The sequence below is a fragment of the Ictalurus furcatus genome, chromosome 14 (assembly GCF_023375685.1).
Source record: "Ictalurus furcatus strain D&B chromosome 14, Billie_1.0, whole genome shotgun sequence".
Lineage (NCBI taxonomy): Eukaryota > Metazoa > Chordata > Actinopteri > Siluriformes > Ictaluridae > Ictalurus > Ictalurus furcatus.
The window spans coordinates 11,469,623-11,492,493 of NC_071268.1; the positions used below are offsets into that span (position 1 = coordinate 11,469,623).

Consider the following 22,871-nt stretch of genomic DNA (forward strand, 5'->3'; position numbering starts at 1 on the left):
AATCTGATATCTTCTAGTCGGGGAAAATCCCAAATAGCCTCGTATTCACTATATGTTTGTGGCTTACACATAACAACATAACATAACGTAGCAGTACATATTAGAGCCCTCACTACCTCGTGACCTCATGAATATTGTATAAAGACATTTGAGATTCAGTGCACTTTTAAAGTATGGGCACAGCGGAATGTGCTTGGGTGTGTAGGCAGCTATTATATGAAAGTTTGCTCCTCTTTATTTTCACTAAACATGAAAGTACTGTAATTTGTGAGCTTCCATTAAAACACTCTGCCTCGTGCTGACTTTCGACCTATGAGAGAGAAATGCAGCAATGCCTCATGCATTTTTATCATTGAGGTTTTAATCACAAAAATAGTTTATTTGAATTCCAAGTAGCATTTTAGTACCAAGTACAGATTAATGCCCTTTGTAGACACCACAGAGAGCACCATGGCCAGAAAAAAGAATACCACTGGAGCTTCCACAGAAAAAGTGCCTGTTGGAAATGGTTAAGATGTAAGATATAATATTTGTTCATGCTAATATTTAATTAGAAAATTGCTACACAAATTTTTTTTACAAGGGTAACAAGGGTCATTTAGCCAAAAAGTTTAATCAAATTACTCACTTCTTTCAATTGACTTAATTTAAGTATCTGAAATGGTGTACTACTGTATCCACTGTACACTATATACTTGATGTATGTATTGTCTGAATGCATTTGTGTTGGAAAGCAAAGTCACATCAGACACTAGTGATGGTTGAGCAACCAACCCCTAACACGCCCCCCCCCCCCCCCTCATGGCCAGTACAGAGATGGAAAAGATGGAAATAAAATGCTAACAAGAGGCTTCTTTGACAAATAAATGATTTCCTGAAGCAGGCAGAAGGCAGACAAAAAACTGTGAAGGATAAAGAAAAGTGAAAGAGCTGTAGGACAGAGAGAGCGAAATAGAGAGAGAGAGAGAGAGAGAGAGAGAGAGAGAGAGAGAGAGAGACTTATCAATTGAATTATAAATCCGACCATTACTGATTACTCGGGTAGAACAACATCCAGAAAAGTGCTTTACAATTGCATCCATCACTTTAAAAAGGAGCGAGTGAAAGAGTGATAGAGGGAGAGAGAGTAAGCGAGAGGGAGAAACTCAGATCTGTTGGATGGTGACAGTGATGGAGAGGCAGTCAGGAAGACAGATTTTACCAGCTGATAAACGGGACACAGCGGGAGAAGGTGAGACTGAAAGATAGAAAGAGAGACGGAGAGGAAGAGCAGGATGAAAGCAGGATGAAAGCCCAGGCAGGGGCGATGATAGAGGAGAAAGTCACCAATAGCCATGAAGAGAAAGAGAGAGGACAGAGATAAAGGTGAACATGGCGAGATTATGATGGAGGGGGAACAGTGAGGGTGAAGTGATAGAGGGATAAAATGGAGAGAGAGAGAGAGAGAGAGAGAGAGATGAAGAAAAGGCTAGACTGAATGACATTTAGACAGGCTTCAAGCTCTCTGACTCGCCTACTGTAAGCTCTGACACTGCATTTGTTTGTGTGTTTGTGTGTGTGTGTTTGTGTGTGTGTGTGTGTGTGTGTGTGTGTGTGAGAGAGAGAGATAGAGAGTCAATTTGAATATGAGAGACAGTGACAATATATGTCAAACATGATTAACCAAAATGTTCTCTTGATGCTTACCTACCCAATAAAATAGACACACACATACACACACTTTCCCACTGTTCTGATTAAAAGCCTGATGCATTAGGTGATTGAAACTCGACAGAATGGTGTGTGTGTGTGTGTGTATGTGTGTGTGTGTGTGTGTGTGAGAATATATAGCCGTCTTCCTCCTCGCTCAAATATGCACCTACACTGTACAGAGCTTTCCTCTGTACACACATTTACAGGTCTCAGGAAAATGCACACAGACATTTAAAGTAACTATTCTTCCTTAAACTCAGATAACACCCTAAGATTTTTCATCAGTATGAAGTCATCAACATAAAGTAACTGGATTTATAGGTTTGATGTTCCGATAAAAGATGGCTACAAGGAAAAAGTAACACCAATCTAGATTTGAAATCATCTAGCCTACTCATAACTAAATAAATGACTACATACAATGCCTAACCTACCTAACCAAAAACAGAAGAAAATGCAATCATCCCAAAATAAATTGCATCATTTCACACCAATTGAGTCTGAAATGTCATTTTGTGACAGTGCATCACTTTTCAAATGTAAGTCCAATTTCTATTCCCTTTTTGAATGAGGCACGATCTGAGAAACAGGACATATTCTCATTATATTTGGATCATGAGGTTCCAAGCACCAATTCAGATTGTTGGACTGACATACAGAAATACATCTGGATCCAAGTGTTGTAGCGTTTAAGTTCTTAAATGAGTCGCTGAAATTCACCGTACTCTGTGTTCCAAAATTCCTCTAACATTAACACAACTGTAAACTTGTCCTTCAGTGAATTCATGCATAATGGATAACACTCAGTTAAAGCTCTAAGCTCCTGAAAACAAAAACACAAGAGCTTCTTTTCTTCCTCAATGTTGAACAGTGATATTCAATGTCATAATAAAGACAAAGCCAATGTGGGAGAAGTGCAAAGAGCAAACGATGGACTCAAAGTTCCAGAATGCAATGCAGTTATATGCACAACACTCTTGTCCACAGCTATGAGATTCAGCTCACCTAGTTAGTGATCTCTGAGGTGTCAAGGATGATGGGGGTATTAGCATGAAAGTTAAAGCTTTGGAAGCTGATCTGTTTAACTAGGGTGTACAGATGAGGATGTGAGAGAGCTGGACAGCCAGAATCAAGAAAAGTGCGCAACTAGCCCACAGCTGAAGTCTACAAAGTACAAGCCGGCAGCTGAATCTGAGGTGTGTACACTACAGCGAGACGAGAAAGAAACAGAGTTTAATGTACCATTGCTGATTATAAAAATGCTATGTGTGATTATGCAAATGCTATATGACTGTACAAATTACCACTGTCATTAAAAAAAAAACAAACAAACAAAGGCTACAGGGAAATATTTCACAATATAACTGTTTTATCTTTAAAAATTCAAGCGTGTCATGTCCCAGAAATTCTTTAGACACTCAGCAATCTGAATTAAAGAAGCTTGACATTGGCGTGTGCTACACTTTATCAATTATTTCCAGTAAGAGAGAGAGAAAGAGAGCGAGCAAGCAAGAACGAACAAGCGAGAGAGAGAGAGAGAGAGAGAGAGAGAGAGAGAGCACCTTGAGATTTACTGCACACTCACTTGACACTGATCATCGCATTACAAGGTCACGCCACAGTGTTTTGTTGTGCATTTGTTTATTTTGTCTGGTTTTGTCTTTTCATGTGAGTGTGTTTTGGCTAGTAAATGGCAGAGGCAGACCTCATGTTAGCAAGTGTGTTTGCATTTTTTATGATTGTTATTATAACATACTCACTGAAAACATGGCCATTACATCTCTCTGTTTTCCATAACTGTGTACTGAGAGTGGTCTGCCTCTGTTAGAGGCTGTGTATAGTTTATTATGGACATTTGCATTTATAAATATTATGTCTTCTTAATTGTTTAATGTTCTACATATATATATATATATATATATATATATATATATATATATATATATATATATATATATAAAATATTATATTACTAGTCCAGGCTCTTGTCATCTCAAAACTGGACTACTGCAATGCACTACTCTCGGGCCTCCCAGCCAGCTCCATCAAACTCCTTCAAATGATTCAGAATGCAGCAGCACGTCTCATCTTCAACCAGCCCAAAAGAAAACATGTCACACCCATTTCATTTCCCTCCACTGGCTTCCTGTAGCCGCCCGTATCAAATTCAAGGCCTTGATGCTCACGTACAAGAGCTTGTCTGGAACAGCACCCTCCTACCTCAACACTCTCCTGAAGGCTTACGTTCCCTCACGCAACCTGCGATCAGTTAACGACCGATGCTTAGTAGTGCCTACTCAGCGTGGCTCAAGGTCCATTTCCAGAACCTTCAAATTAACTGTCCCTCAGTGGTGGAATGAACTTCTAACCTCTTCTGTGAACACCTAACCAACTCCTAACACGCCAACTCCACATTATCCTTTTAAAAAACTAAACTAAAATAAAAACTTACTCTGGCACTTACACCTCTACTCTGCACACTTTGCTTTTCTAGAACTTAATTAAAATATCTTGCATGGTAGCACTGCTTGTATTGTTCTCTGCTTGATATGTTGCTTTGCTTGTATTTCCTCATTCGTAAGCGTACAAGTTGTGTTTTACCTGTCATTATTATGTACATTTATATATGAGGACTCTTGTTGTGACATGTTTTTTTGCAAGCACTGCAGGTTGGGTAACAGGTAGCAGTGAGCTCATGGTGCAGTGAATGCTTGAAATATGTCTATGTTGCATCTGAGTCAATCCTCCTTCTAAACTCTATCGAAAGCAATGGCTTTTTCCTCGGTTCAGTGGCCGGCGTTTCTGCCCATGTAAACTGCATGCTGAATCATTAAAGGAGCAAGACGCTCATATCCTGGCTCTTGAACAGTGTTTGGCTTGCTGTTTATCTATATTCACACTTGGAAAGCAAACATGTCAAGAGAACAGTATAGAGAGTTTGTTTGTGTGTATGTGATTCAGAGACAGGGGGAATGTCAAATGGCTCTCTCTAATGAGCATCTTCTGTAATTTTCATTTTATCCTTGTAATGACTCCTACTTATAATAAAACAGAGAGCACTCTTCAGAGAGCTGCTCTGAACTAAATCAAATCATAACCAAACACCCATTAATGCTCTCCTGTGAAAGCAGACGCCATCATACACAATAAATGAGACGGCCGGTGTCTGATGTTCCCTCGTTTAAACAGGTCGTATCAAATGGCCAAGTGAAGAACTTCTAATGGTGTGTTTCAAATCGAACCACATAGTGTTTGATATAAACACTTCTAATTAGGGTTCATTCTGACAGGTCATGTTTGTTAAGGAAACATTTAAAAAAGAAAAGAATACATCACAACACACCTTTGAGCTAATCTTCTGTAATTAGTAGCTAATTAATATTCTATTTGGTAATTAGCTAATTAGTGTTTAGTATATAAGAATCAATACATTCGGCTAAAGCCAACAATGGGTAGAGGGACACTGAACAAATGCTTTTGATAAACTAGCCAGTGTTATGCTTTATTTAATTTCGCATTCATTTAAAGGTTAAATTTGTAAATCAGTTCACTTCATACAGCCATTTCTCAGTAATAAAACTGATTTACACAGTTCTTTGCTCATCAAGACTACACCGTGGGTATGATTTCACTGCAGAAACTAGCTCAAACAGAATCCAACAGAGCTTGAGCTAATCTAATTTGTTAACCTAAGCTAACGTAACTTGACAAGAAGATGGAACTGACAGACAGTAAATGATGAGAGTAAAAAAGTGACTGTAACATCATTAGGCTAGGAAAAGATGTCATCCATCCATCCAAACCGCTTTTCGAAACCGCTTAACCTACACAGGATCGCAGGGGAGCCTGGAGCCTATCTCAGGGAACTCGGAGCACAAGGCAGGGGACACTCTGAATGAGGTGATAACCCATCACAGGGCACAATCGCACACACATTCAATTACAGACAATTTGGAAATGCCAATCTATCTACAGACCATGTCTATGGACCCTGGAATACCCAGAGGTGTACCCTGGAGGACCCACATGTTCTCCCTGAAGCACAGGGAGAACATGCAAACTCCGCTTACACAGGGCATAGGCAGGATTCAAACTCCCAGGTGCGAGGCAACTATGCTAACCACTAAGCCACTGTGCCCCCGGAAAAGACACCATAGTTGAGTTAAATATAAAACAAGGATTAACATCCTTCCTTTGTTCCTCTGTTTGACCAGCCATAATTAATTAATTCATCTTCAGTAACTGCTTTATCCTGGCCTCATTGTACTCTGTGTAACCATGCTGCTCCACTGGGTCTACCTCTCCACTGGGACCACCTCTGCTACTGGTACCTTTTCTACTGTAACATTTTCTGAAGCTGAACCTGTGCTGACATGTGAGGGATGTTCTTTAATCTATTTTATTAAGAGTGCTCAATATAAATGCTTTTTATATTTTGGAGTGTAGCAGAGAGCACCGATGCCCCAGATTGTGTTAATTACTTTAGTCCACAACACTAAGAGCCTGATGCCCATGATTTGTGCATTCTTGAAAGTCCATGTACGAGGCAGAGAGTAAAAGTATGTTTCTGCTGAATGTTTGCAGAAATCCTACCTGAAATTTGCCTGAAAATCTTTCTACATTCAGACTTACATGATTTGTGACCTTTTTTGTGAGCCAGTCAACGAGAAAGAGCTGCTCAGCTTGCCATTTACAAACTTTCTAACTCAAACCAGAAATCCTGGCAAAGTTGATCACGTCATAACAAACATTGGGCAGTGGAGGCTCAATGGTTAAGGCTCTGGGTTACTGATCAGAAAGTCAGGAGTTAAAGCCCCCAACACCGTCAAGCTGCCATTTTTGGGCCCTTGAGCAAGACCCTTAACCATAAGGGGTCCTCTGATCCCTGCTTCCTAACAAGCTGAAATATGCAGAAAAAAAGAATTTCACTCTGCTGTAATGGACATGTGACAAATAAAGGCTACTTCTTATTAAATGGATGTTACAAAAAGACTTCATAATACAAGGCACAGATCAGCTGTCCTTTAGAAGACTGACTGGGTTACTTATTTAATTGGATGCATGCTATGTCAAACTCAGGACTACAAAATATGGGGTTTGATAATCACTGCAGCAATATTGGCCTTTGTAATACTAAATTCACAGAAGACTAAATCATGCAAATGAGCACTTTAACAAGGTTGTTTTTGTGGATTCTCTGAGCATACTGATGTCAGCTGATCCAGACGGTCCACAGTTTTCTGTGTTGTTTTAATAAATCATGGGATTGGTGTGGTTCAGAACTATTAATTGTGTCCAAATTAACACAGGCAAATATACTTTATTGTTATATTACAATATATTAATATAATTTATATTATACCCATGGTTGATTTCTCAAATCTGATTGGTCAGAAAGTAGGCATTATTTTTGTGTATTGCATGGTTTGGACAGTAGTTCTGGCTGTAACATGAACGATATGTTTATATTAATGCACTCATTCTAATGGGTTTTATACTAATATACTAAGTTTTTCTAATGGTTTTATACTAACAGCTCGGGCAGAGGGACTTGTGTGGCAGATGCTCTACATAATCTAAACCTGATAATAAGCAGTGTTGTTTTTTCTTTTATACACTCTCATAATAAACACATGTTGTTTAACAAAGAATACTACTTCATCTGAAGATTTTTTTGTGAAGGGATGTTTTATTAGATGTTGTTTAAAAAAAAAAAAAGTTTGGGGGGGGGGGGGGGGGGGGGGGGGGGGGGTTGGTGGTCAGTGCTTTGTAACAGTCATTATGCTTTGTAACGTTTCCCAGCATGGGAAAGTCTTCAGTACAGAGGAGTTTACACTTTCTGATCTCTCGGTAAAATGACTAGCTGGATTTTTTTTGCCTTATTATCTTCAAGAGACATTGTTATACAGTAAGTGTTAAGAGGAACTTGTCACATAGACCTTCCACAAAATTAAGTATAACTATAAACTATTAAAAAGAAACATCATTAAAATAAATTAAACATAGCGGAATTACACATTTCGGACCGTCATGCGATAGTAATACCCTTTGGGGTGCTAACAGCCGTCTGTTTTGCAACGGGCTGTACCAAACCACCTTGGCATGTATTACTATCATATAACAGTATGGCGTGTTATTCCTTACATAACATACTCTAACATAATATAAAAATATGTTGTACATAACAATTTAAAATAATATAATAGATAATAATTTACACATGAATTTATGGAGATGCCAGTGATCCTGACCCTTTCTGCTCTCTGGACCTGCCTGATCCATTCGGATGCCCTATCTCTGGATGGAGCGCTCATCAACTGGAGGCTACAGCCTGGAGATTGATTAGTATGGTACTGCTTGAAGAACCATGGGAATGGTTTTGGTCCTCAATTCCACATGGAAATTCTCACTGTGGTTGTTGGGACTGCGGTTGCTGCTATGACCTTGGGACTGCAATTACCACATGCAGTTTTGCACTCGGGTCTCCTTTAGTGAACAGCGGACTAGTTCAACAAACAGACTTCATGTACAAACCATAATGAACTTTCTTTTACTTTTACACTATCCGTTGTTACCCAGATGAGGATGGGTTCCCTTCTGAGTCAGGTTCCTCTCAAGGTTTCTTCCTCATATCATCTTAGGGAGTTTTTCCTCGCCACCGTCTTCCTCAATAGGGATTAATCCACACACTTAAAATCTGTATCCTGTGTTTTATATTTCTGTAAAGCTGCTTTGAGACAATGTCCATCAATAATAACAGATTCTACAAGTCTGCACTGGTAGGATGAATACCATTCATCCCAAAGATATTGGTGTTTTCATTATGGTGATGGAGATACACATCTTACACACTGTCCTATACCATATCAGTCCAAAATCTCCCATATTGTTCCTGCTACTGTTCAAAATAAATACATATATTCACTTGACCTTTGGTTTCTTCTATTGTGATTAGCCATTAAAGTCAGTTGTATATGAGTCTAATTCAAACAAATTGATATGGCTCCTATCTGTACCTCAAGATATAAAAAAACTAAACATTTTTTTGTTCAGTTTGTTACTTTAAACTCTTGGGCTTTTCAATTTACAGAACCAACCAGACTGAGATTCTTCTATTAGTCAGAAGACACTTCAATTCACTTTTTTGTCTCGACCAGAGCTGAGAAAACACTCATGAATAAGATTCAGTGTGGTGCAACGTACCGAAGATGAAAGATTAAAATCCCATGGGCAGATGTTGGGAAGTCCTCTAGGATTTCACGATATTGCGATCACAAAAATGAACACAAAATCTAGCAAACTCCACAATGTTCTATGGAGCTTGCAATTTTTGAATATTACTGCAGATTTTCCGCAGATTTGGGCCAAGACGCATCATGTCATGTGATCACAACGTGCAATCAGTCAAAGCCCTCTTCGATTCATGTGCACTGAACATGAGTACAGATAAAAGGTCTCATTTACCAACAAACATCACTCAGAAAGACAATTTTGCGCAAAGCAATTTTGTACAGTTGCAATCTTTTTTGTTCTTTGCAAAGCTTTCTGCAAAGAAAGCACAAAAAAGTCTTGCAAAAGACTTGTCGGGGTTCAGAACCGCTCAGTACATTTGACTGTATTGCTGTGCCACAATAACCGCATTTCTTGATTTGTTTTGCATGCATGGGCTGTAGAATGCCAACTGAAAAAGTGAGATGGGTATGTGTGTGTATGTGTGTGGTCTTTCTAATTTGGATTGCAGGGACCTTAGCCAGCGATCAATAATCACGGAGCTGTAGATGAAGCACTCTGTCACCAATCTGTCTCTCTCTCTCTCACGCTCTCTCACCCAAACACACTCAGAAAGAGAATGTGTGCGACGAACATAGACCACAGCTACCAAGTAAAACACCTTAACATGTGATACACTTGCAAAAACTGCACACACACACACACACACACACACACACACACACACACACATACTGCAGGAGTATGATGACACAAGCATGCAACCATGCAAACACAGTGTAGCAAGCTGCAAAGGTGTGTAGCTGTGTTTTGTTTTTTTTTTCAATTGTATGCAGAGTTCTCGGACAGCACTTACACTTGTCCTTCATTACAAGCACACACAGACACACTACGGACAGTATCCGTAGGGAAGACGCGGATGAAAGGAGAAATACAAAGTCAGGAGAGGATGAGGGTGAAACAGGCAGGGAGGGCAAAATACGATGCCTCGCTGGAGTAGATAGAGAGATCATGGAGGCTTTGAAGGGAGGAGAGTAACTCAGGAGAGATAAAGAGAGGGGAGTGTGAAGGATGAAAGCTTAATATCGCTTTCAAATGTGGGTGAAGCGCAGCATAACATTAATGACAAGACATGACAGCAATACAATATTGGGAGCGCTGGAGTGGTGTGTGTGTGTGTGCGTGCGTGCGTGTGTGCGTGCGTGCGTGTGTGGTCATTCGAGGATAACTCAGAGCACAAAATAACCCAAAGCCACACTTCAAAGCAGCAAATTCACCTCACACATAAATGAGTGCACAAATCAGCTGAAAGGATCTCTTATAATAAACAGTTTGATGTTGATGGCCTTATGATTGATTGCGCTAAAGGAAGCCACGGGTTTCAAATTGTGTTGCAACCGTGTACAATGCGTCCTCCTCTAGTAAACACAATTGAAACTGACTGCATGTGGGAAATATGAGTTGCAGACTATTTGTGTGTTCAATGGTATAATAGCTACTGTATTTTTAAGTCACTGTGAATAAGATGTTAATACAAAAATGGTAACATATTAGAACAAACATCTTCATATACAGTAAACCTGTGATTTGCCTTGCAGTCAGTGCTTTTGACAGATCAGCATCAAGAACAGTGACAAGGTATAAACACAAAATAGCAACATACAGTAGTGTCAATGTTAAATACATGGTAGTTGTATGGCTTTAAATACATTTTATGGCCAAAAGTATGTGGACACACGCCCAGCACACCCACACAGTATGTCGGCCTTCCCCAAACCAGTGGCACAAAATTGGAAGCGGACAATTGTCTAGAATGTCTCTGTATGCTGTAGCATTACGATCTTCCTTCACAGGAACTAAGAGGCCCTAACCTGTTCCAGTATGACAGTGCCCCTATGCACAAAGGGAGCTCCATGAAGACACGGTTTGCCAAGGTTGGTGTGCAAGAACTTGAGCTTCCTCCACAGAGCCCTGACCTCAACCCCACTGAACACCTTTGGGATGAACTGGAACGCCGACTGCACTCCAGACCTGCTCACCCGACATCGGTGCCCGACATCACTAATGCTCTTGTGTCTGAGTGAACACTAATCCCCAGAGCTACACTCCAAAATCTAGTGCAAAGCTTTCCCAGAAGAGTTGATGCTATTATAACAGCAAAAGGTAAATAACTCCATTTTAAAGCCCATGGTTTTCGAAAGAGATGTCCAACAAGCACATAGGAGTATAATCGTGAGGTGTCCGCAAACTTTTGGCCATATCGTGTATGATTTAAGCATAGCAACCATGAAGCATCCCAGTAAAATCCCAGTGTATAATAAACTCATAGTATATCTAACCTAATTTAAAGAGAAATTGTAAACATTTGAACATACTGTTTAAGTGTTTAAGCCAGGCTCGTTGTTATGAATTAGCAGGTGTGAGACCATATTGGTGTATCATAATAAAATTGCAGTAATCTATTGAGGGAAAAACAGGAAACTGCTGTTGAGTTAGCTGACCTCAATCAAATGGAAACTGCCTTTTGATACTCTAAAAAGTTACTGCACCCAAATCCCTGACAAAATAGCTCCTATACGCCCCCTCCTTCTCTCTCTCTCTCACACACACACACAAACACACACCATCGCCCGACCGCCCGACCCCCCCCCCCCCAGACACTTCCTCTGCCTTTCTTCTCTGCATCCTAATCAAGGACACACACCACAAGTACACAACCTAATGAGGAACAAGGGCATGCATGTGTGTCGCTATTTGATTAGGACACGTTTGTTGTGCACACACACACAAACACACACCTGTGTGCACACACACACTAATGTGATTTATTGTGTGTGCTCACATGTGTGCACACTGTATTGTTTCTTATTAATGTCCTTCTGTTAGAGGCTAATGGGGTCATTAGCATATTAGTCTAACGATCCCCCAAATCGCATCCCTTTATATACACACGAGCAAGCCCATGCACACACACACACACACACACACACACACACACAGCCAGACAGACACACGCAGGCACACAATGACAGTAGGGCTTAGCACTGGACAAGATAAGCTTACAAGGTTGTAAGTGAGAGTGCTTACTACTGGGAGAAGAAAAGAGACAAAAAAGAACAGATTTTCGAAAAACTAGAGATTGACTTAAGAGGAGGAAGAGGAAGCATTAATGAGGGATTAATTACAACATGAGTGGGAAAGAGAGTGAGAGAGAGTGGGTGAGAGAGAGTGAGAGAGAGTGGGTGAGAGAGAGTGAGAGAGAGTGAGTGAGTGAGAGAGAGTGAGAGAGAGTGAGTGAGTGAGTGAGAGAGAGTGAGAGAGTGAGAGATTTGAGTTAGGGCTCTAAGAATGTAGTTAACTAATAATTCTTTGCAGGATTACACAAAGATGAAATAAATTAACGTAGCCTTTGGGAGAAAAACAGAAAAGGTTTATGGGGCTTGCATTTTTAAAAGCCCCTCATGGTTCCTACTTATTATCTTGCAATCTCAAGCAATATAAAAGAGCTACATTTTCAGCTCCACAAACAGAGTGCTCCAGGGCTTTTTACTTTTACTTTTCACAGAGGAAGAGGGGCTGCTTTTTTTGCATTTCTTTCTTTAACATTTTCTTTACTTTAAGTGAAAAAAACCAAACAAAGCAAAACCATCGGAAACTTGAAACACCTGCTGCGAAAGAGAGCTTCTTCTTAGAGCTCACACCCACCGTTTGTTCTTCCAAGTGAAGCACACAAACCTCGATCTTAAAGGTGAAATCTATTATTCATGTATAAAGAAAACTATTCTGTTAGGTAGCATTTCTGGGTGGTTTTAAATGAATGGTGGCATTTCAGAAATGGTGTCTGGAACAAAAATGTTGCTCTAATAACCTACTAGCACAACAGAAAGCTTGGCTCTGAAGCAGATATCTCAGATTAGTGCCAGTCAGACTTCATGATGTGGTTATGTAATTGATCGTACTGGGTATACAAGGCTCAATAAGAGCGTTAAATGTGCTTTTGGACCTGGAATATAGATATAATTTCAAAGATACCATAGGAAAACTGAGATATTGGTTGCGAGTGGCGCAACAGAAAAGCGTTCATAGAATAGAGATTCTCTCTGGGTCAGAACAGAGGCATTACACCCTCTCCTGTCAATCAGAGTGGCACACCAATATGGGTGTCTGTGAGCTCATGCATTTGGATGAGAACAGTTAGTGCTGTTTGCTGAGTGTGTTTAACTGCCATGTGACATAGTTTGAAAACACATGTTTTTCATTCATATCATTCAATAAATCTGGCAAGTTTCATCATTTAAGGCTACGGTTGACAAAACAGCTCAACCTAGGGGGTGGAGTTAGTAGCAAGGGAAAACACAGGCTTGTCAATTCACCATGCAGGTAGCCAAAGCTTCTACAATTTCAAGCTACTCACTCACTCTCACTCACTTTTTCTGTAAGCACTTTATTATGGTCAGGATGGCAATATATCCAGAGCCTATTCTGGGGACACTGGGTGTGAGAAGCAAATACACCTCGGATGGGACAAGCCAGGGCTTCATGCTAGTGAGACTGGAAGGGTAAAATATTGTGCAGACAGTCCAATTAGAGACGCTTCATTGACCTGTGCTCTCCTTCTTTCTGACAGGCAGAAAGACATCTGGAGTCAAGGAGACCAATCAAGCAGCACATGTAATTGCAGTCAAACAGCCTCTGAGGACTAAGAAATGAAATGATCAAATGCTGAGACACAAGAAGTTTTTCCAACTAATGAGACCATACAGGACATGCTGAGTTTTATCTTTCTCACCCACACACTTTGCTTTCAATGAAGCATCATCATCGTTGGATAGAACAACATGCCAACTAAGAGACATCATTCCCCCTTCAGCTGCGGCTCTGGGGGTTGAGCCAATCAGGCACAGGCCATGGGCCGAAAGGCAGCTGACACGACTAATCCAGTGCCAGCGCTGGGAGGGCGAGGAGTTCTGTCACAGAAATGGGGACCTCTTTGCAGTGTGGGGGTGCAGACATCACCAGGACTACGCTCACTTCCCTCCTTAAAAAGGAGGAGTCAGCCAACAGGGACGGCCCACGGGAATTCTGTTCCTGTGGAAACTATGTCTCTAGACAGAGCAAAGCCCCCTTTGGGACAATTTCGGAACTGCACAAGCAAAGTATCCCAGCATGAGACATCACAAGACGGCAGTGTCTACTGCCAGATCAAATCTATCCAAACAAACCCCAACCAGTCAGGATGCAGGGGAAAATCCAAACGGAATCCTCGCTTCATCAATGGCAGTGTAGTAGCATCTGAATTGGTAGAAGGGGTCTGTAGTGAGGGGGTGGAGACAGGAGAAGTGGGTAGTCAAAGAGAGACTGAAATACGAATTCAGAGACGGGGTCAATCACTAAAAGGGGAAAATACATGTCCTACAGTGCAGTGTGGGAGTGTGAGGTCGTATGCCACACACCCCCGGCCTTGCCATGTAATGACATCATCGAGACCATGCACAGCATGTGGACGAAAATTGCAAGCTGCATCTTGCATGGCACCTGCATGCCATAAACGAGAGACCAGTCAGATTCAAGCAAGCATGACCCTTCCAACGCCACCTAGAAAAGATGCACCCAGACTGCAGAAGCAGCAATTTACAGACACACACCCAACTCACACTTCACACACTCATGCTGGAGGCACACACAAAGAGAACTCTCTTGATAAAAGTGACAGAACCACACAGGAAACAATGACTCAACCAAATGATCCATCCACACACATACACAACAAAACATGTAACAAAAACTCTGCAACTATACAAATATCTACAAATTCATGTAAACAAAAAACATCAGAACACTTACAAACCGACAAATTACAGACCGGAACACTGATAAATAAAACACAGCCAACGGAATCAACAGCAGCTCAAAAACAACATGTCCCAAAAGATGTACAGCTCACATCAGAGTACACGAATAACCAAACTTATGCAACTATTGCATCTGCTCCTTCATCTGTCTCCACCACCCCTAAACCACCTCCCCCTGTGCTTTCTTTTGGATCCGACTCACAAACCACACCCACTCTCCCACCTAATAATGCTCCCAATTGCAAACCTTCAGCGCTAACAACAGAACTGGTATCACCAGACATTCAGAATGTCTCAGAGACCAAAGCAACATCGCAAACTCAACCCCCCAATCAAGAACTAAAAACTGCGATGGCTCCAGAAACCAAACCAGAACTGGTAGACTATCAGCCTCCGCAAAAGAACTTGACAGAAGCACAGATCCCACTGTGCAATGGGGTGCCATCAGCACTACATGGACTACTGCAGAACATTGAGGAGAACCTGCTGTCCAACCAAGAGAAGATTAAGGTTCTTCTCAATGTCATTCAGGACCTGGAGAAGAGCAAGGCCATGAGCGAGGGGTGAGAAAGAGTCTGAAGTTTCTAATATATGATCCAGTCCCTGTTCCAAATGATGCATGGTCTTTATCTGTATATGCCCCCAGGGCCTACAAGGCTGTAAGGTGTCCCAATTGGCCACCCATTAGTGATGGCCCAATTGAGCACTAAAGCTCACAGACATGCTCACAAGTGCCCTCTATGACCCCTCTATGAACCATCAAGAGGTTTTATTTTAACCAATACTCCTTGCAGTATTGGTTAAGACCAGTCACTGCACATTTGGTTGTTAACAGCAGACAGCAAAAATGACAGATTCAACAACATCAGAGCCAGTGATGGAGAAAAAGATATGCAAATGTGTATGTGTAAATGCCTTTCATCAGTAATTTAACTTGTCATTGTGAAGCATTCGGCTTGCAACTAATGCGGAACAAAACACAGTAAAATAACTGATTAAACCGTGTACACTGGCACATGGATGCCATGATGTGCCAAGAATACGCAGCTTCCAGCCTTGAAGTAAAACTTGTCACCTTAATTTCCACCCCAGGTTTGCCCTTAAAGCATATCCCTGAGAGGTCTGTTGACTTAATGAATCATACTGTATCTAGCTCATGTTAAGGTAAATCATTGCAAGTCAAATCGCTTAACTGAAATATAGAGTAAATATGAAGCCACTGCAGTTATTATGTGACTATTCATTTGTGTCGAAGTACAAATCAACCTCATCCTTGCGTTTCTACATCATTCAAAGTCACAAACTGGCTTTACAGAAATGATATTTATAGACTGGACGTGCTTTATCCTTTTATCACGTGTAGGACTAGTTTGTTTGCCTATATAACCGTCTACTCTAAAGATTTATAATCGCACTACCCGGTGTCACCCAGAAGACGATGGGCTCCTTTTTGAGTCTGGCTCCTCTCAAGGTTTCTTCCTCATGTTGCCTCAGGGAGTTTTGCCTCGTCTCAGTTACCTCTGGAATATAGGTCTAGGTCAGGATTTCTGTAAAGCTACTTTTAGACAATGTCTACTTTTTAGATTCTAGTGCTATAGAAATGAAAAGGAATTGAAATTGAACTCATATTTAGGGTGGCAAGTTCTATTTTGGCAAAGAAACTGACAAAATCCCTCTGAACTTCATTTGTTTCCATGTGATTGAACCTGTAATGACACACACAGTTGATGATGATGCTGTGTCCCAAATTGCTATTTTCTAAACTAATACATCCTCAAATTGCGGACTGGTGAACCAAAGTGTGCCCTTGGAGGTGAACCGCGGGGCATCATTTGGAACAAGGCTGAGCATCCTGTAGATTCCTGTAGCCCTCAGGAGTCAAAATCATTAATAGAACATTTCATCTCTCTTCTATTATTCTTTTCTTTCCTTTTTCATCACTAAACATTTAAAATGCTTCTTACGTCTACTTTCTTTGTCAGCTTTTCCCCTCCAATCTCTTCATCATGGCTCTTCTCACCCTCTAAATTTTACCGTTTGCTTATTCAATGTCACTCAATCTTTTCCCACCCTTTCTTGTCACCTCTCATAATGCTGTCCATACCTTCTTAACTCTCTCTGACAGACAGCTCTGTTCACTGTGTGTGTGTGGGTGTGTGTGCGCACTTCATTTGCAGTACTTGGGCATGTCACTGTACAGGTTGCTGACTTTTGTTCCTGTGTATTATTTATTTATGTCTTTAAACAGACGCTGTTCTTACAGAACAGGGCAGGACATCAACAACTGCTCGACCTGCCAGAAAACAGCCTGCATCATTTACAGGTACTGCATACACACAGCACTACAGCCTTAAAGGAATATTTCAGCAAAAAACATATTTACAAAATTGTCTCCTTGATTGTCATCAAGACATGTTGGTGTCTGACATTTGCACTGGACTTCCAGGGCTGGGGTTGGTAACAAGTAATGGAAATCTAGCTCATCTAAAGCTAGAGATGCACCGATGTATCGGTCGATAGAGTGAAAAATAGCCTTTATCGGCCGATACACCGGTGCATCTTTAATAAATCTATCTCATCTAAAGCTAGAGATGCACCGATGTATCGGCCGATAAAGGCTATTTTTCACACTATCGGCCGATAGTTTAGAAACATCCGATGTTCAGGGCCGATTATATTCTGTCAATCAAAAGAGGGCTGGAAAACACACTGAATTTAGTGCTGTGTGTAAAGATGTTTCTTGTGTGGAATGATGACAAAACTGCAGTTTGTAATCTCTGTAATTTCTGCGCTGATAAAATTTTACACCGGACGCTGCAGCAGTGAAGCAGGAGTTTCAGCATCAAGTCAATTTATTATTTTTTTGCCGCGCTGCTCGAGCTGAATTAAAGCTCCAGTACACTGTTGAAAGATTTAAATGAAGATGAGTTGACAAAAAAGTATATATTGCACAGAAAATATATTGGTAGAGTAGTATATTTCATATCCAGTTAATGTTAATATATAAAAAAAGTTGATATTATATATTAGCAGTTTGATGTTAATGATGAAGTAGAAATGCTTTTGTTTGTGGAGAGTGAATGTGAGACTAACAGGAGGATTTTTACAATTCAGTCAATTAATTCTGTTAATATGAATTAATAACAATCACTAAGTTAAGAAATTTTATTTTAATCTTCAGAACTAAATGTTAATGTGTTAATGTTAATTAGAGTAATGTGTTTCTGTTTATGAGACCAGTCACTGTGAAACAACTTGTTGAAATGGAGAGAATAAAGTTTTTATTTGCATTTCTTTCAGAATTATGGAATTAATTATTATTCATTTAACATAAGGTATAAAAGGCAGAACTATCGGTATCGGCCGATATCACTCTGAATAATCGGTTATCGGTATCGGCTGAGAAATTTAGTATCGGCGCATCTTTATCTACAACTCTTTTCTGTAGTCTTATTTTAAAAGATCTGTTTTATACAATAGAAGGGATAGTCTATATTCACACATTTAATTTAGGAAAATAATCCAGGACAGGGCAGTGTGATGCAGCTCGACAAAAAGTGGCATTACTGCTAACTGTGGATTATTTTCCTATAAAAGCACGCTGCAAAGTGTTTTAATCTTCTTAAACCATAGCAAGTTGCCAACAATTAAAAATTTCCATTAATTAACAAACATCCTACTTTTTTTTAAATCAGTTTACAGTTACATTTAATGTTGTGAAATGTCTGTTAACCAAGTTCAGTCTTGTCATCACTTACGTTACAGCAGATATATTGTACACGGTCATTCCCTCATTAGCCTGTCTTTCTTTCTCTCTCTCTCTTGAAGTTAATAAAACAAAACAAAATGCAGCTTGTCCAGTTACTGAGAAACCAGAAAGCACAAAATCTTTAGTCCTGAATACGTTCCCATGTCTGGAAAAAAAAAACTGTTACAAAGTGCTGACACCTGAGAGTCCTTCCATAAATGTCTCTTTACAGAAAACGTCATCATGTCCATTATTACACTTTTGCTTCTTTAAATAGCAAGTCACATTTTAAAATCCACATTTTAATATGTTTATTAAGCTTAGATTGTGTAAACTGTCTGACACACAAGCCCATTGGAATGAGTTACGTATAACTACAGAAAATATAACATATTTGAACGAGCACATCAATATAAATCGGTGATTTGGATTACAGCCAGCACTATTGTCGGAGCTGCTCTTATAGAAAATGACTCGAACCCTTATGACCAATTAAATTCATACGTTTCAACAGCCCTGTGGTATAATAAGAATGAATGCACAGACAATATTTCCTGTTGGAAATCATGTCATCAAATCTGCCGTCAAACAGACTTCCATTACATGTTTCTTTGGCCTTGGAGCTCCAATGTACAACTAAAGAAGCAAATGACAGACACCAACAATCCACTATAGGCATAAGTGGGTAATTATGTAAATTTGATTTTTCACCAACCATTCATTTAATGTACTGTAACTTATCAAAGCTGAACACACACACACACACACACAGATGCAATTAAGAGAGCTGTATGTATGCGGGAGAGGTTATTTATGTGAAGAGGAGGCTAAGTTTAATAAGTGCATGTGTTGCAGCATTGAGCTCTGAAGGCTGTTCTGCAGGGTTCGTCATTAACATTAAGCGAGTTCACACTTGCAGTTAAAAGAAATTAAACCCTACGGGATGTGGATGCACTCAAACACACACACATAATGAGAACACACGCTAAGACTCAAATATGTACTTTGGGGACTTGGATGTCCTCAAAAGCACAGGGATGTTCCAGTGTTTGTGTTTCTCTTTCTCTCTCTCTCTCTCTCTCTCTCTTGCTCTTTCTCTCTCTCTCTCTCTCTCTCTCTCTCTCTCTCTCTCGCTGTAAGCTCTATCACATTCTGTCCTGCTAGGATGAAAAGCATCAACATCGCTGGACCATTTGGAATTTCAAACCAACACACACAAAGACATTTTGGATTTTGGCATACATATTTAGACACTCGCACACATGTTCACACACTAGCTTCAAAGTTCCAAGTCTCCTGCTCTCTTTTGTGCGCGCGCACACACACACACACACACACACACACACACACACACACACACACACACACACACACACACACGCACACAGGTGAAGCCTGCCTCGGGAATCAATTAAATTTCAGAAGCTTTTCTACTCAAGCTTTAGCTCACAACAATTGAGACGACACACACACACACACACACACTCTCCAACAATGCTCCACATACATACGTTTTCTCCAGCATAATAACACAGTGTGATAAGCACAAAATGCTTTTAGTGGGTTTGGTTTATACGCACATCACAAATGCCGCTGTGTGCTTTACAGCCAGAATACTAAATCAAAAAGATCTATTTGCACTCACATCATTTCTCTTTATCAGATTCACACACACACACACACACACACACACACACACACACACACACACACACACACAAACACACACAGCATTATTCCTAGCCTGGCATAAACCATTGGCTTATGATTTCTGGAGATAAATATTATTCTTCCAACCCTTCTATCTCTGGAGACAGGCACAGCTTTAGAGAGATTTTTTTAAAAGCGTAGACACTCTTGCACATCATTTATTTATGCTTTCTATCCACTTTCTCTTCGTTTTATCCATCTTGCCTCTTCACCTTTCCTCCTTCTTTGCTTTATCCCCCTTCACAGGGGCAGATTACAGTACAAGCTGCTGCCTGCGGGTGCTCTGTGCGATCTGTGCGATCTGTGCGATCTGTGCCCTCTGATTGTTTAGACATTTTTATTTAATTATTTAAAAAAAGAAATTCTGACCCAGAATAATTTGCTATATTGTGAGCAGAGTTCTCCTTTGCCTAACTATGGCTTAATTATTTCTAATTAGTAAGATGCAAAATAACATGACTTTGCATTGCATTTGATCAAATCTATTTAAATATTCATTAAATTCACAAGGCATAACAAATGTGCATTGACAAATACAATAAGCATGCATTAATGTTTTGTGCTTGCTGTGTCTATGCTTCATTAAGAAGATTCGTTTCCATTTATCCTGATAAATGATCGCCTGCACTAATACATTCACTGCATACAGCACACCTTTAACAAGCAGCAGTGAAGTGGATCCTCTCTGCCATGCTGCCTCACATACCTCACTATTCTCACTAATAAACAGCCCAGATGGTTACTAGTGGAGATGCACCGATACTAAATTTCTCAGCCGATACCGATAACCGATTATTCAGAGTGATATCGGCCAACACCGATAACCAATACCGATAGTTCTGCCTTTGGACACCCATGCACTAAGAACTGCACACCCATGCACTAAAGATTGGACACCCATGCACTAAAGATTGGACACCCATGCACTAAAAATTGCACACCCATGCACTAAAGATTGCACACCCATGCACTAAAAATTGGACACCCATGCACTAAAGATTGCACACCCATGCACTAAAGATTGGACACCCATGCACTAAAGATTGGACACCCATGCACTAAAAATTGGACACCCATGCACTAAAGATTGCACACCCATGCACTAAAGATTGGACACCCATGCACTAAAGATTGGACACCCATGCACTAAAGATTGGACACCCATGCACTAAAAATTGCACACCCATGCACTAAAAATTGGATACCGATCCACTAAAGATTGGACCCCCATGTACTAAATATTGGACCCCCCATGCACTAAAGATTGGACACCCATGCATGCATGCACTAAAGATTGGACACCCATGCTCTAAAGGTGGCTTGCGTGCAGACTATGTTCTTGGGTTCTTCTAAACTTGCCCTGGTCAAAAATAAATTGAGATGGATCTAGATCAGACTGAATCACATGGTGTCTCACATCACATTGATGTCAATAGAATGTGATGTTCTTTGCCAAGTTGAATTTTACCATCCAAAATAACAGCTTCTCAAAGTAACAATCAGCTTATTTTTTCTTGTGTATTGGGGTTTGTTTTGTTGTGTTTTGTTGTTTTGTTTGTTTTCTAGAGCCATCTGAAAACTGAAAACTAACTGTTTTCAGTAATTAGTAGACTGGGTTTAGTGTCCACGGGTTTCATTTTTCAACCTTGCATATGCATAGTTTTGTGTGTATACGATGCACATGCACATTTCCAAGCAGACTGTGATTTATCAAGTTCTTCTTGTGTGTGAGGATGTGTGTATATTTAGAACTACTCCTGACCATGCGCAGGAAGAAAGCCCTAGTGGTAGGAATGTGTAAGAGGAGCTCCCATCCCACTTTTTGTCAATCATGTCAGTAATTGTTGACTGTGGAGCTCACAACAAGGTGATCTAGAGATCGAAGATTTGTCTCATGCAGCTTTGCACAGGAAACGTGTTTTTAAGGACAGGGGGGAAAACGCTGAGTGACGAGTGGCTCATCAGTCAATTTTGCTTGCCATTTTAGTTGAACTGCCACCTACTTGCCCTACGTTTAGGAGGACTTGCACACTCAAGTCCTTTCTACTCTAAGGTTTTTAGCCACAGGCATATTTTAACATGAAATTGGAGACGGGTCTGGCATTTTTCATCCATCTATGTGCTGAATAATTGCACATGTTTTACATGTACTTATATCACTCACATCGCAATACAGTAGATTACATTTATAAATACGGCAGCAGAAACAACACTAAGGGATTTTCACACCACCTCAGCTTCTCCAGATGTACCTGGGGCAATAGTTTGCACACAGCCATAATTTACCATTGTAAAAGGAAGTAGTTTACCATATACAGCAATTTGGGGGCATTTATTTATGTAAATGAGTGTGGCAATGTATGAACAGAGCAATTAACAACATGTAGGATTTATCAGCAGCCATTGCCTACCGCTTTGCATGTGCACGTGTGATAAATCCTAATTTTCTTATGCTTACTGACGGTTCTTACGCACAGAATTAAAACTTGTTCTATGCATGCTTTGATAAATGAGACCCCAGGTGTTGATGATATTCTTGAGATAACGTGCTCAGATAGGAAGGGTGACCTCTGCGATGTTCTTATTTGGTTTTAATCTCAAAACAGATTTCTTGTTTTTTTCAGCTCGTAAATGTGTTC

At 40.3% G+C, this 22,871-nt stretch overlaps 1 protein-coding gene and 1 long non-coding RNA gene across 3 annotated transcripts in view; one reads left to right on the forward strand and one right to left on the reverse strand.

The window, feature by feature from the left end:
• Window positions 1-22,871, reverse strand: part of LOC128618716 (dedicator of cytokinesis protein 2) — a 131,755-nt gene that overhangs the window by 31,486 nt on the left and 77,398 nt on the right. The window lies entirely within an intron of this gene.
• LOC128618717 (uncharacterized) overlaps window positions 1-22,871 on the forward strand; it is an 81,443-nt gene that overhangs the window by 2,909 nt on the left and 55,663 nt on the right. Inside the window, exon 2 of the long non-coding RNA XR_008387779.1 lies at window positions 17,023-17,097. This is a non-coding gene — a long non-coding RNA (uncharacterized LOC128618717). The remainder of the gene's footprint in view (window positions 1-17,022; window positions 17,098-22,871) is intronic.